Source organism: Sciurus carolinensis, unplaced genomic scaffold, assembly GCF_902686445.1.
Source record: "Sciurus carolinensis unplaced genomic scaffold, mSciCar1.2, whole genome shotgun sequence".
NCBI lineage: Eukaryota > Metazoa > Chordata > Mammalia > Rodentia > Sciuridae > Sciurus > Sciurus carolinensis.
Genome location: NW_025920211.1, coordinates 208,138 through 222,826, shown reverse-complemented (window position 1 = coordinate 222,826; position 14,689 = coordinate 208,138). Strand labels below are relative to the sequence as shown.

General features: G+C 38.9%; 1 pseudogene; it reads right to left on the bottom strand.

The window, feature by feature from the left end:
- Nucleotides 1–1,058: 1,058 nt before the first annotated feature.
- On the bottom strand, nucleotides 1,059–2,067 carry LOC124975102 (peptidyl-prolyl cis-trans isomerase-like 4; annotated as a pseudogene).
- Between the last annotated feature and the right edge of the window lie 12,622 nt (nucleotides 2,068–14,689).

Sequence of the window (14,689 nt, the reverse complement as noted above, 5' to 3'; positions counted from 1 at the left end):
GATTTATCTTATCTAATTGTTCAGCACCAAAAACCACATTTCAATTTGGAATCTTCCATCATTCTCTAATCTAGTAAATTCTCAGCCTTTATTTATTAAGATATGTTTCTTCATCTCCATTTATGTTGATTCTTATCATAAAATGTTAAGACTTCTAATATTAATCCTAATATATCCTAACTCTTGCTTTATACTTTTCTCTCTCTTCCTTCCAGTTGTCTTGTGGTAGCATCCATAAACCTTATATTCTAGGTCAGTGATCATTTTACCTAGGTTAATTTTTCTTTTTTCTCTTTTTTTGGTACCATTTATATAAAATTCAGAACAATACAAAATCAACATTTCATTTTGGGATACATACACTTGTTGTAAAACTCCATCAAGAAGCAAGAGAAGGACAAACACAAAACTCAATAATAATTACTTGAGAAGAATAGGGCATGTATGGTAAATGTAGGCAATATTCTATTTCTTATGCTGGATGAGGGGTATACAGCTACTTATATTTATTATTCCTTATACCTTATATATACATGTTCATGTATTTTAATGATATGAAAGATTAAATTTTTAATAAGATAAAATCGTGAGAGATAAAAATGAATTATGTCATTTCTGTGTAACAATAAAATTAAGTGTAAAAAAAGAATGCACAGAAAATGTTCAACTCTTTATCTTTTGGTGCCCCATGCCATCAGTATTAATCTAAAAGGGCCATAATCCTAGAATGAAAATAAACACACAGTCTTTAACTGCTTTGACACACATCTGAACATCTGCTTTCTTGGTATTCTAATCTATCAAGAAAGATGTCAGCCACTCATTTCTGATTCTTCATCTTTCATCTCTGCTTAGAGTTTTCTTTGTCTTTGAATTTCTTTGGACTTCTAGTTCAGTCCCTCTTTTTCATCCTTTCTCTTTCATAAGGATCTGTTTGGTACTTGGATCTGTGACTGGTACCATAATGGCCATCCCTTTCTGGAGATCAGCTCCGACTTCAGTCCTGAGGTCAGTCTTTCTTTTCACTCCTTTGTTTCTCCCAACAGCTTTCTTCTTCTTCATAGTGACCAAACCCCATTTCCCTGTAGATATCCTTTTCCTTTCCATTTAACCTTTGCAACAGACTGGCTAAAATCCACATGTATTCTTCTGTCATTGATAAGTACATTATCCATTTTGAAGAATAAATTCTCACAATCTTCTTCCTTTTCAAATTCAATAAAGGCATAGCAGAGGGACACTCCTGTCTTCCAATCCTGAATAACTTCACAACTACTTATTGGCGCAAATCTTGAGAATATTATTCCAGATCCTCATCTGTGTCACTGGGTTCAATTTACATACAAACAGCACATTTTCTGGAGGTTTAATGTCTTCATTGGTAGGATCTCCCACCATCTCTAAAAGAATAGCTTGAGCTTTGGCCTCTTTTTCTACCTTTATTTCTTCAACTTCTTCAGTTGATCTTCCATTGAAATCATCAATTTCTTTGTCTGCTCCTATTCGACCACTATTTAATTGTTCCTTTGTGGGTTCTGGTGATCAATCAGGAATTACTAAATTACGAGGGTCATCAAATGGATCATTTAAAATAACTGTGTGATTTATCCTGATATCTTGATATGGTACAAAATCGTTGTCAACACAAGTCTCATTAATTATCTTAACTATGCCCATGCCTTCTGTCACTTCACCAAACACTGGATGAACACCGTCAAGGTAATCTAGATTTTCTCCTGTAGTAATAAGAAACTGAGATTCGTGCTGATCACTGCCATTGTTCACTGTGGACACAATGCCTTTATTCTGGTGCTTAGTTCTTGGCACATCTTCTGCTTCAAAAAAACTTGCTTGATCACCATACAGTTGACCAAAAATAGACTCTCCTCCTTGGTCAGTCCCTGTAGGATCACCAGTTTATATGATAAAATCTCTCTGTACATTGTAAGACAATAATTGTAATATTTTATTTTGCACAACTTCAGGAAACTCAAGCATACATGGCTACTCCTCCATGTACAAGTCAATGAGGATGTTGCCCAAAGTGGTCTCCAGCAGACCAACCATGGCACCGGCTCCTCCTCAGCAACAACTAAGTTTTTTTACTGTGGATTTTAATATTTTAATTCACATTTTTATTTCTTGTGTCTTTCAAGTTATTTCTTTAACTATGTAGTCCTCCATATTTCCTTCCAGAACACACCCTTCTGTCTTGATCCTGCTTCCTACTGCTGCTCCCATCATCCCTCTGACTCCCATCACCTGAACTCCCCAGTGTCCACCCCTGAAAGGAAGGGCACTGTGCTCTTTCCACCCTGGTCATCTCTTGCTCATTTGATTGGGCAAATCATTTTCTATATTCCCAAGGTTGTCCATATTTTTAAAGTTGCTTTTGTGTACTTGAACACTTCTCTCTCTGTCTCTATGATACAACCATGGAGATTTTGAGGACATAAAGTACACTGTACTAATTCCCAATCCTGTTGGAAAGTAAAAGTCAAGTTTACCCTTTCTTATCAAGGGTAGAAATCAGGAGGGGTTGCTGCTGTTGCTGCAGGACATACCCATGGCCAGTCTGGGTTTCTTCTAAGAATATTCCAACCAGCATGGCTTCCTGGGACCAGGCAGGACATTGACCACATCTGGGGAAGACTGAAAACCTGGGAAGAGTGACACAAAGATCAAGCCATAGGGAAATGAATTCTAACAACAAGTAAAATTTTGACTCAGAAACCATAACCACCCTCCTGTAGTCGATATTCTTATTTTATACCTACAAAGGCAGTGATTGAAAGATAAAAAGAAAATATTCTCTGCTCTCACCTTGGCAGTCCACCCCGGAGGATTTTAGGAAGCATGCGGATTGACCTTAGCACCTGGAAGCCTTCAGCATTTACTGTCTTCTGTCTATCTCCCTTCTGTTTGCCTTTATTTACAAACACAAACACACACACACACACACACACACCACCACCACCATGCAATTCTTAATTTACTTAGAATTTCACATTACTTGAAAACTGATTGCCCATAAATCTGTTGTCACTATTGATTCTGCATTTTTGCCCACATTTTCTGCCACCCAATTGTGAAAAGCTCCTGTGTATCCCAGAGGATGCTGTAGTATAATTAGACTAATATGCATATATTTCCTATATAATAATACAATATTAAATAACAATTTAATGGCATTTTATAATACTGTCCTTTAAGTATTATATATATATATATATATATGCTATTGTCTATAATATAGATTTTTACTTAAGTGTATTATATATAATGCATATATATATTCATATACGCATTACATATACATATATACTATTATCCTTTGGTTTGTTTCTCTGTGCCTTCCTCAATCCCAATAATTCTTAAATTTGGCCTTTTCATAATATCCCATAATTCTTGTAGATTCAGTTCATGATTTCTTGCCATCTTCTCTGTTTGGTCAACTTTGTTTTCAAGATTAAATATTTTGTCTTCAAAGTCTGAGGTGCTGTCTTCCAGGTGTTCTATCCTATTGGTTATGCTTTCTATGGAGTTTTTAATTTGGTTTATTGTTTCCTTCATTTCAAGGATTCTGTATGTTTTTTTCAGTATCTCTTAACTCTTTATTTAAATGATCTTTTGCTTCCCATATATGTTCTTTTAACTGTTGATTGGTGCGATCATTTAATGCCTGCATTTGCTCTTTCATCTCATCCTTCAATGCCTGCATTTGCTCCTTCATCTCCTTGTTTGCTTCTCTGATCATTTTAATTATATACATTCCGAACTCCCTTTCTAACATTTCTTCTGCCATGCAGTCATTGGGTTTTTTGTTGTTGTTGTTGTTGTTTTTAATTTATTTTTATTGTAAACAATTGGGATACGTGTTGTTTCTGTTTGTACATGGAGTAACAGCATACCATTTGCGTAATCATACATTTACATAGGGTAATGATGTTTGATTCATTCTGTTATTTTTTCCTTCCCCCCACCCTTCCCACCCCTCTTTTCCCACTATACAGTCCCTACTTCCTCCATTCTTGCACCCCTCCCACCCCCCATTATGTGTCATCATCCACTTATCAGTGAGATCATTCGTCCTTTGGATATTTGAGATTGGCTTATCTCACTTAGTATGATGTTCTCCAATTTCATCCATTTACCTGCAAATACCATAATTTTATTATTCTTTATAACTGAGTAATGTTCCATTGTATATATATACCAAAGTTTCTTTATCCATTCATCAATTGAAGGACATCTAGGTTGGTTCCACAGTCTGGCTATTGTGAATTGAGCAGCTATGAACATTGATGTGGCTGAATCTCTGAAGTATGCTGATTTTAAGACCTTTGGGTATAGGCCGAGGAGTGGGATAGCTTGGTCAAATGGTGTGTCCATTCCAAGTTTTCTAAGGAATGTCCACACTGCTTTCCAGTGTGCACTAATCTTTCTGCCCTAATTTGCAGCCCCACCAGCAATGTATGAGTGTATCTTTTTCCCCACATCTTCTCCAACACCTATTGTTGCTTGTATTCTTGATGATAGCCATTCTAATTGGGGTGAGATGGAATCTTAGGGTGGTTTTGATTGCATTTCTCTTATTACTAAAGATGGTGAACATTTTTTCATGTTTTTTGATTGCTTGTAGATCTTCTGTGAAACGTCTGTTCATATCCTTAGGCCATTTGTTGATTGGGCTATTTGTATTCTTGGTGTAGTTTTTTGAGTTCTTTATAGATTCTGGAAATTAGTGCTCTATCTGAAGTATGAGTGGCAAAGATTTTCTCCCACTCTGTAGACTCTCTCTTCACATTACTGATAGTTTCCTTTGCTGAGAGAAAGCTATTTAGTTTGAATCTATCCCAGTTATTGATTCTTGCTTTTATTTTATGTGCTATGGGAGTCCTGTTAAGGAAGTCTGATCCTAAGCCAACAAGTTGAAGATTTGGACCTACCTTTTCTTCTATAAGATGCAGGGCCTCTGGTCTGATTTCAAGGTCCTCAATCCATTCTGAGTTGATTTTTGTGCAGGGTGAGAGATAGGGGTTTAATTTCATTCTGTTGCATATGGTTTTCCAGTTTTCCCAGCACCATTTGTTGAAGAGGCTATCTTTTCTCCATTGCATATTTTTGGCACCTTTGTCTAGTATGAGAAAGTTGTATTTATTTGGGTTTGTGTCTGTGTTCTCTATTCTGTACCATTGATGTACCTGTCTATTTTGATGCCAATACCATGCCGTTTTACTATTGCTTTGTAGTATAGTTGAAGTTGTCATTGGGTTTTATTGATAAAGCAATAGGTTTGTTTGGGACATTTTCTTCTCTTATTTTCTCATATTGGTCAGATATCAGTTGGATTCTGAGATATTGCAGATTTCCTCTAGTGGCTGTTGATGTCCCTGTAGATTTCCAGTATATCACCTCCCAGCCTTCAGTAGCCTGAAGTCTTGGAGGAACTTGATAATGCAGTGCTTCCGAAGAAAACTACCCCAGCCTCCTGCTGGGTCCAGGGCTGGGGACTGGCTGTGCTCGGAAAACCTCTCATTGGGTGGGCCTACTCTGAGAAGCTGGCCTTGGACTGGGCTTGCAGCTGGAGGGAGCAGGGCTGCTTGGGGGAGTCTCTTGCTGCCCTGCCCTGGTCCGTGAAGCTGCTTGTGGACCGGGTCTCATGGCTGGGTCCAGGGATGGTGGATGGCTGTGTGCGGAAAACGTCTCACTGGGCAGGCCTGCTCTGAGAAGCTGGCTGTGGACTGGGCCTGCTGCTGGAGGGAGCAGGGCTGCTCGGGGAATTCTCTTGCTGCCCTGCCCTGCTCTGAGAAGCTGCCCACTGTCGAGGCCTGCCGCCCGGGCCAAGCTTCACCCAGTGGGAGATACTCACCCAGCGGCTCTGAGTTGTTCTGAGTCTCTCAATACTTCCTCTTCTTGAATCCTGAGTTCTGGAGCGACAGGAGATGCTATCACCCTCTAGTCTGCCATCTTGGTCCTCTCCTAATATACTATTATCTCTAATATACTAGTATGTCATAGTCTATTATAATGATACCATTTTATTATTTTGTATCATAAAATATTATAAAATCTGGGGGCATCTGTTTTCTTCTGATGAGTATTCTAGAGGTTTTGGTTATCAATATGTGCATATATAATAAAGAAAAATAGGGTGTAAAGTTTGTAATATATGTTAGATATTAAAACTGTGGTGGCTGAGAATTGTCAGCCCTGTGTGTCTTCAAAGGTCAATCCAAGAACTTCTTATTTTCTTTGGTGTGTAGGAGGGACACAGGGAGGGAGACCGGCAGGGGCAGTTTTCCAGCTAACAGGTATCAGGTGACTCTTACATTTTCTATCATGCTTTGCCAAAATGATAGATCTTTCTCTCATGTGTGACTGAAGCAGAGAAAAGGCAAACACCTGAGTGGTGTAGGAAGCCAAGGGGAGAATGGCCTGGATGGGGACGAGTCTTTCTTTTTCTCAGTGTGAACCGGGCTCATGAATAGCATTTCGTCTTCCCAACAACACTATTCATGGTATTATGAACTTTTTTCCAATAAGAAGACTGAACTGCATGTTCAAAATCATCTGGGTTTCATGAGTGATGCTGGGGAGCAGTTCCCTGAAAGCATGTCTGAACCTCAAGTTTGTACTCCATCCATGAACCCCCAGGATTTTCTGCCTCGGTTTTGCCCTTGATTAAATATGGTTACCTGTGATACCCACCCATGTAGTATTCCTTTCCTAGTACCACACACCCCACCTTTTAGGTTTCCTACATTTCCTACAAGGGACCAATTCAAACTAATTGTCACGTAGATGTTAGCCAGTAAACTATTTTTGATTGTGTTTTTATTTGTGTTTGTATGATTTGGGGTATTTAGTCTGGATTCAGTTCTGATTTTGTTTTGTTTTGCTTTTTACCTTACCTACAGAGTCCTAGACAAAGAATAAATTACCCTTTATGTCCTTGCTTGATTCAAAAGATTGAATCTCTAAAGGTAGAGTTTCAATCTCTTAAACCTAATTACAGAGCATGTAAGCAGTAAATTTTCTGTCATCAAACAAAGTGAAATCCAGGCAATTATCAATGCACCATGGACCTCTGTCCCACAAGTCCTAATATCTGAGACTACAACAGAAAGCAAGTCAGGTGGTCTCTAAAAAGTATTCCCTTGAGACAATCAAGGCAGAAGTAGAGAAATCTCAAAAGTTTGGTGTGTGAATGTTTATCTGGCTAGATATCATCAGTAGTTTTTTGTAACTACTTTCTGAGCTAGCTAATGTTTAATTTGAGTAACCTTGTGGAAAGACCTGTTTAAGTGGCACTATCAAACAATAGCAGCAAGAGAAAAGATAAGAAGAAAGTATAAAAGGGTTATTAAAGAAGTGCTGGGAGTGGAATTTATCTCTCCAAACAAATCAGGGTGTGCTAAACTTAATAGAAAAATCCTGTAATGACTGGACAGATAGGAAAATGTTATTTTCCAGAACTTTGTAGCATGTGAGGGATTTTACTCCGATTTCGTAGGGGGTTGGGGAGGGGAAGCTGTGACTTTCAGATCATTATACTTGTAATATATTGCCTGGGATCTTGACATTCCAAACTAATTTTTTTTAACATCTTGTGCAGAGTATCAATGAATAGAAGTCGGGGGAAGGGAGAGGGCTTGGAGAACACCTACCCTAAGCTTCCATCTGCAATTTAGCTATGCAGGAAGGAAATCTGTTTTGACCCCTTTTGTAATCTCTATACATCTAAAAGCAGCACTGGAACAAGCTTTGTCCTACTAAGTGGTCTGTTACACTGCAGTTGCCTTTCTGAGTAGCTAGAGTATGTGCACGGCAGAGAACAGAGAAACTAATTACTAAAGAGAGGCTGCGTATATTTTCAGTGTTTCTTTTATCTGACTTACCCAGGCTCAGACCCAATACTCTGAGTTTGGATGCAGCAAAATTTCCAGAATGAGTTCCTTGCATTTTACTATCACAGAAGAGAATTAATAATGTACATGTATTGATTTTTTATTTGTATGCTTATTGGAGCACACAACATAAAATAAAGAATCCAAGAGTCTATTTGATCAATCAACTTGTATTTGTTAAGGACTTAATAAGTAGCTGCCTCTGTGAGATGTAGAGATGGGCCACCAGTGTGGGGGAACGTCCCTTTCAGGGGCATAAAAAATAGGTGACCTGATAAGACATTCATAAAACAATCCTAACATCAGGGAGTAAGAGCTACAGTTTTTAACTAGTTGCATGACCTCTTCTATACTGACTAGCAGGTAAAATCACTGGATATGTCTATAGAAATAAGAGTCTGGGACAATGGTTTGAACAACTAACTGTGTGTCTTAATCACCTATGAAAATCTACAGGTTCCAATAGATTGGCTGTACTGTAGATGAAAGAAATCGAAGGAGTTGAGGAGGATTTTGTGACTTTGAAAATCATTGTATTTAATATATTTTCTCAGATCTTGACATTTTAACCTACTTTATTAAAACATCATACGCAAAGTGGCAAAGTGTTGAAAGTGCAGGGGAGTCATAGTGAGCGTTAGGGATTGAATGTTCTCATCTCCCATTAACCAAATTCATACGTCAAAACTCTGACTCCCAAGGTGATGGCATACCAGGGGGATCTTTGGGAGGTGAGAAGGATGAGGTCATGAGAATGGGGTCCTCTGGGTGGGATTAATGATTTCACAGGGAGAGAGGTGAAGAGCTTGCTCTCCCTGGGCTTGCACAAAGAAGAAGCCACATGAGCACAGGGGCAGAAGGTGACTCTTTGCAGCTGAGGCAAAGAGTCCTCCCAGAAACCAACCATGCTGACACCCTTTACTCAAATTCTTTGCCTCCTGAATTGTGAAGAAATAAGTTTCTGTTGGGTAGGCCACCTAGTCTGTGGCATTTTGGCACAGCAACCCAGGCACACTAATACAGTGAACATTGGACCTTTCTGTGAATTGAGCTCCTGCCTCTACTTCAACTAATTTGGCAAAATAGTAATTAAGTAAGCTTTTAAATTTTTCCCTCTTTGTCTCATGCCTTCCAGTCACTGAACAACAATCACCACTGCTTCTGTAGGTGCATGGATACAAGAGGGAGGGGCATTTTATCAAGCTATAGGTGGAATTGTGCTCCCCACAAATATACAGGTTAGAGTCCTAACCTCCAATACCCAAGAAAGTGAACTTATTTGGAAATAGGCTAGGGGTAAAGGAATAAAGATGAGGCAATTAGGGTGAGTTCTAATCCAGTATGACTAAAATCTTTATAAAGGGGGCAAATTTGGACACAAAGACATTGGGAGATGCCACAAATCAAGGAACACCAAAGATTGACAGCAAATCACCAAAAGTCAAAACAGAGGTGTGAAAATGATTCTCCCTCACAATTCTGGGTCAGAGCCCATCCTGCAAATATCTAGAGGGCTCCATTGTCCAAGCTCTGTGAAACAATGAATCTCAGTTATTTAACCCACCCAGTGTATGGTTCTTATGGTAGCTCAAGGAAGTCCATATAAATCACCTGATAGCTGAAGCACATGTTGCCAAGAGCCAAGATATTGCTTATATATATTTATATATATATTAATTTCTAAAACCTGCCATTATATATCAGGATTCGAGGTCCTATAACACCTAGATCACTGGTTCTCAAAACTTAATTTGCCTCAAAATCAGGTTCACTATCAGAATTCCTGAATCAATAGGTCTGGGACAGGCCTGAGAATTATTCTTACTAAGGAGAAAGGAGGTGGTGCCGATGGTGCCAGGGTGGGAACACAGGGGGATTCTGACTGGCAAAGGAGCCATTTTAATAACCAAGAGTACATGAGAGTTAGGACGCTTGGTAGAGGCAGGGTAGATGCACATAATCATCAGGCCAGCTGGAGGACAGGGCTGGTGTTGAGGCTGGGAAGAAGGCAGCACAATCAGCAGCTTTGCAAAGCAGTATAAAAATCAGTCTGCAAGACAGTAGCAACTTCTGTGGTTCAGATATTTTCATATACTGAGCCACTTTTTCCCAAACAATTCTGAGATTGCTGGATCATTACAAGTGGGGTTAGGGGATAAGCAATAAGAAAATTGCATGCTGAGTGAAAGAGTAAATAGCATGTGCAAATCACTGTAAATGAGACATATACTACACATTCAAGCAGAAAGGGGTCTTCCTGAGACCTCTTTGATAAGGATTTAATCCCACCCATCCCCACTTGTGAGAGATCCACCCTGTGACCTAATCTCCCACAGCCTCCTCTTCTTAATACCTTCTCTTTGTGGGTAAAAATTTCAACATACGAATTTGGAGGGGGGACATAAACTAAGATCATAGCAGATTCAGTCCAGGGAAGAGTAGCAAGCCTCACTCAGCCTGTTCTTGAGCCCCCAGTTGTGTCAAAAGGGTAGGATTCAGGGGAACATCCCTTGGAAGAACAGGTATGGAATTGTTCTCCATGTATTTAAAAAGTCATCGTGGTGACTCGCTGAGAAGAATGGGCATCTTGTCAAAGAGAGATGTGAGTTGGCAACTCCAGAAACAGAAAACTACCCAGCAATGTCCAGATGGCAATTCTTCAGTTTAAAAAGAAGGAAGACCTTCCCTGGAAGAACCATGAAGCACAGAGTGACAATGAGCAGCCCTGCCTCAAAAGAGCAGAAATGATGTTTTTCTGGAAAACTCTTTTATTTTCTTTCCCTGTACTATAGTTGAAATCTCCCCTGAAGCCTATTCCAAGCTGAGAATGGAAAAAAAATTACCCAGGAGATCAATGCAAATCTCATCCCAGGCAGAACAACCCTTCTCACTGAGCTGGCTCCCTCACAGTCTTCAATTTTGCAGTTTCTCCTCTTACTATGTATCTAATTAACTTTTTTTTTGCTTTAAAAGCCCCCATTGGTCTTTAAGCTGAATGTAGGCATTAAAATAAATGGTTGGGTGGTAAATACCTTAAAAAGTATGGGTTCTGGCATTAGGCAGAACTGGATATGAGTCTGAGTTTCACTACTCTTGTACAAGATATACATTTTCTCAGAAAGAACCAATCATCTCTGGAAAACAGGGCTGATTATGTCTTACCACAATGAGTGTTGGAAGGAATGCATAAAATTGCCCTTGTAAGTCTTTGAGAAATTAGACCGGCACATAGTCAAGATGAAAATAAACATATATTATTATAAAAACAATGATTTTTTTTAAAGATGCTAAGTAATATGATAAATATAGCAGGCCAAAAAAATAGTTGCATATGTTTAAAGCAAAATAATCCACTTCCTATTAACTTCAACCACCTCATAAGCCAATATATAATTGAGAGAAGGATTTGGTTTGACAATGAAATTTGAAGAATAAACAAACCTTAGACCCATAAGGAACGTTAGAATCAAATATTCCTCACTTTCATATGATCATACTAAGGCACTGGAGATACTGTTTAAGTCTGTATGAGTTCCTGTCACAGGGTAACAGACTGGGTGGCTTCAACAACAGACATATTTCTTGTAGTTCTGGAGAATGGGTGATCGAAGATCAGGGTGCCAGCAGATTCTATGGCTGGTGAGGGTTCTCTTCTTGGGTTCCTAACAGGAAGATGAAAGAAAGAGGAAACAATCTCTCCCCTTTTCTTCTCTGAAGGGCACTAATCCTTTCTAGAAGGTTCGACTCTCCTAACCTAATTTTCTCCTGAAGGATCTGCCTCTAATTCTCTCCCATTAGGGATTAGGATTTTGACATTTGAATTTGGGGGATCAGGAATATTCTGTCCATAGCTGACATTCTAACTCCTTCAAGCTCAGAGAGTCATGGGACACAGCCAGCATTAAAATACATTCCTTATATCATCAGTCCATCACAAATCTATCAGATCTTAATTCATATTTACAGAAGAAGTAGGTAAATCTCTTTTTAGAAATCACACATTTGTGAATTTGCAAAGCTATTTCAGGAAAGGTAATTCCACAGAACAGGTCACCCAAATAAGAATTGCTTTGACAAACAACATCTCTGTCCATCAGAAAAGTTTATGTTGATGCCCAAACACATTCCGAGACATCAAAGTGAAGGAGAAGAGTTTTAAAAGCAAACAAACCTTAGGCATGCTGATAAAGGACACTCGCTTTGGAATCGAATACTGGAGTGTTTAATTATCAACATGTACTTTTCCATCCTCAGCCTATTAAATCTTCTGACCTGCTAATAATAGACTATTTAGCCATCAGAAGAAGATGGATGAGTTTTAGTTCCCATTTTCAAATTCAAGGGATCTACCTGTTTCTGAATTATCTACAGATGAAGATTAGTCACTGAGGCATTTGTAGATTGTGCAGAGGACACTGTAGTCTTGGCCAGCACATTTATCCTCCACAATGGGCTCCTCTCTCTCCTCTAGGCCTTCTACTGGTGAACAGAGAATGAGAGAGACAAATTTAAAATGTGACAAAGAGAACCTTACCAATTAAATGCTCTGTTTGCATTGTAAACTGATTTTAATCATTTCTTGTGTTTAACTGTCTGTGAAAAAATCCTGTATTTAGCTTCACAAAGAAAGTTTTGCATGCACTTGGACTGCTTTCTCAAAATTAGCTGGTGTTGTGGTTGGTTTTAATGCACATCCAGTGTTCCTGGATTACCTGTTGATACATACCCAAATATTCTAAAATTTTGTAGCTTTAAACCATTTAATTGGGGCACGATTTTCCAAATGAGGAATTGAAGAGCCTAGCTTGGGTGTCTCCTCGACAGTTCCTGAGAAGGCAGTTGAGACATCATGGCTGGTACCAGCAAGATGGTACAGAATGTGAACTGACAACCTGGCCTACCCTCTTGGCAGGGTCATTGGCTGTGATCCCAAGGGCCTCCACAAATGTTGCTTGGACTTCCTTGTAGTGAAGCAACTCAGTTCCTAGAGTGACTGCCTTTTAAGCCCAGTGAAAACTGCAGGACTCTAGTCCTAGCCTCGGATGTCCCCGAAGGCCACCTTCTCTGTATTCAGGGTCCAGCAAATTATTTAAAACAAGCTCAGATTCAAGGGGCTATCAAAGATGTAGCAGCTATCTTCAACTAGTCAAGAAAAGGCGATCATTATTAGATTTTTAACTAAGTCCTCCACTGCACAAATTATCTAATTGTGCACAGAAGCTTCAAAAGTATTTATTTTTTTATTCATCAGATCTCCTTCCACTCATGACATTTAATAACTATTTTGTGATGCCTTGAAACCATGGCAAGATACTTAGTTGACTTTCATGCCACCATTTCTTTTTTATGCCCTAAGGAGTAGGGTACAAAAAAGCAGTTTTGCAGATCTTATCAGTAGACCCAAAAGTAGAAATTAACTAGTAGTGTAAAATCTCTTACATTGAGTCCCTTCCATTTGCATATAATTGCTTATGAATACTCCACTAGTTGTTTTGAAGTAACAATTAAGAGAACAATAGAAGAAAGAAAGGGTCTTGAGGCTGCAACAGACATCTGGGAGGCTGTATTTAAAAAGCTTCTTATGTATTTGATTTTATTTTTTAAATAAAGAGAAAGGCACTGAGTCATTCACACAAAGTACTACCAGAAGAATGAAGGGAGAAGGTTCCTGACTCTGAGGCTGTTTTATGATCGTCAGTTCTCTAATTCTTCCCACTGGATCAGAAAGGTTCTGCCATGTATTCAGAACCCCAGGTTCTCCACGTGCTGAAACAGATTCTGAGCGGCACCCTTCCACCAAGCTCACAAATTTGCCCTGGCGCCTCTTCAAACTGGCAATTTCAAATAATTGTTCAAAGTTTCTTCCATGGAGTTGCCTGTGCACTGAGTGGGGTGGGTGGCCTTCCCTTCCTCTCCTCTGGTTCTGAACAATTCAGCTGTGGCCCCACAATGACACAATTCACTCAGCAACACAGATGCCCTGTGTTTAACTCTTCTCACTCTTCTTGCAATTTAGCAAACATCTGCTCTTTCTTCAGCATGCTCATAAGGGATTTAATCTGGCAATTTTTTTTTCTTTTTAATTTTGCTTGCCTATCCCTCTTTTGATAATAGCACCTTGGTTTTTCCTTTCCACAGTGTTGTCTCATGTTCTCAGTCTTGGTGACTTCTTATCCCCAGCTCTAAGGATAAAGCCAAAACAAGAGGGGCAGAGTATAGATGAAGGGAAATGAACCAGAGAAAGGTAATATCAAAAAAGAAGAAGGGAAAGACAGGATAGATGGCAGGAAGAAGGAAGAGAGAGAGACAGGGACAGAGAGAAAGAGAGAGAGAGAGAGAGATATGCTCATGATGTTGAGATCTTGGATTCATTTTTGCCCCAAAATATGTTTTGAGTTCCACAAACCAATTAATCTGTCTCCTCCAACATGCTTATACTCACATGCATACATAGACACTACTTGTTTATAAAAGTAATAATTATTATTACTAATCACCTAATCTAGTATGATTTGGAATTCTGGCCCTTGAAATCACGCTTTATTAATGCAGCCCTTTATCAACCCAAAACAGATTAGTAAAGCATTTCTTCCACTTGTTTGTTGTACTGTACCTAAAAAGCATTGTCAAATCTGGAATCAATACTTGAAATTCACTCCCCTGGCTTTTAATGAAATATGTACTTGCCAACCAAAGATTGCCTTTCCAAATTAGTTATATATATTATTGGCTTATTCAACATCACTAAATTATCCTACCTAAAATTATTGAATTTCCAT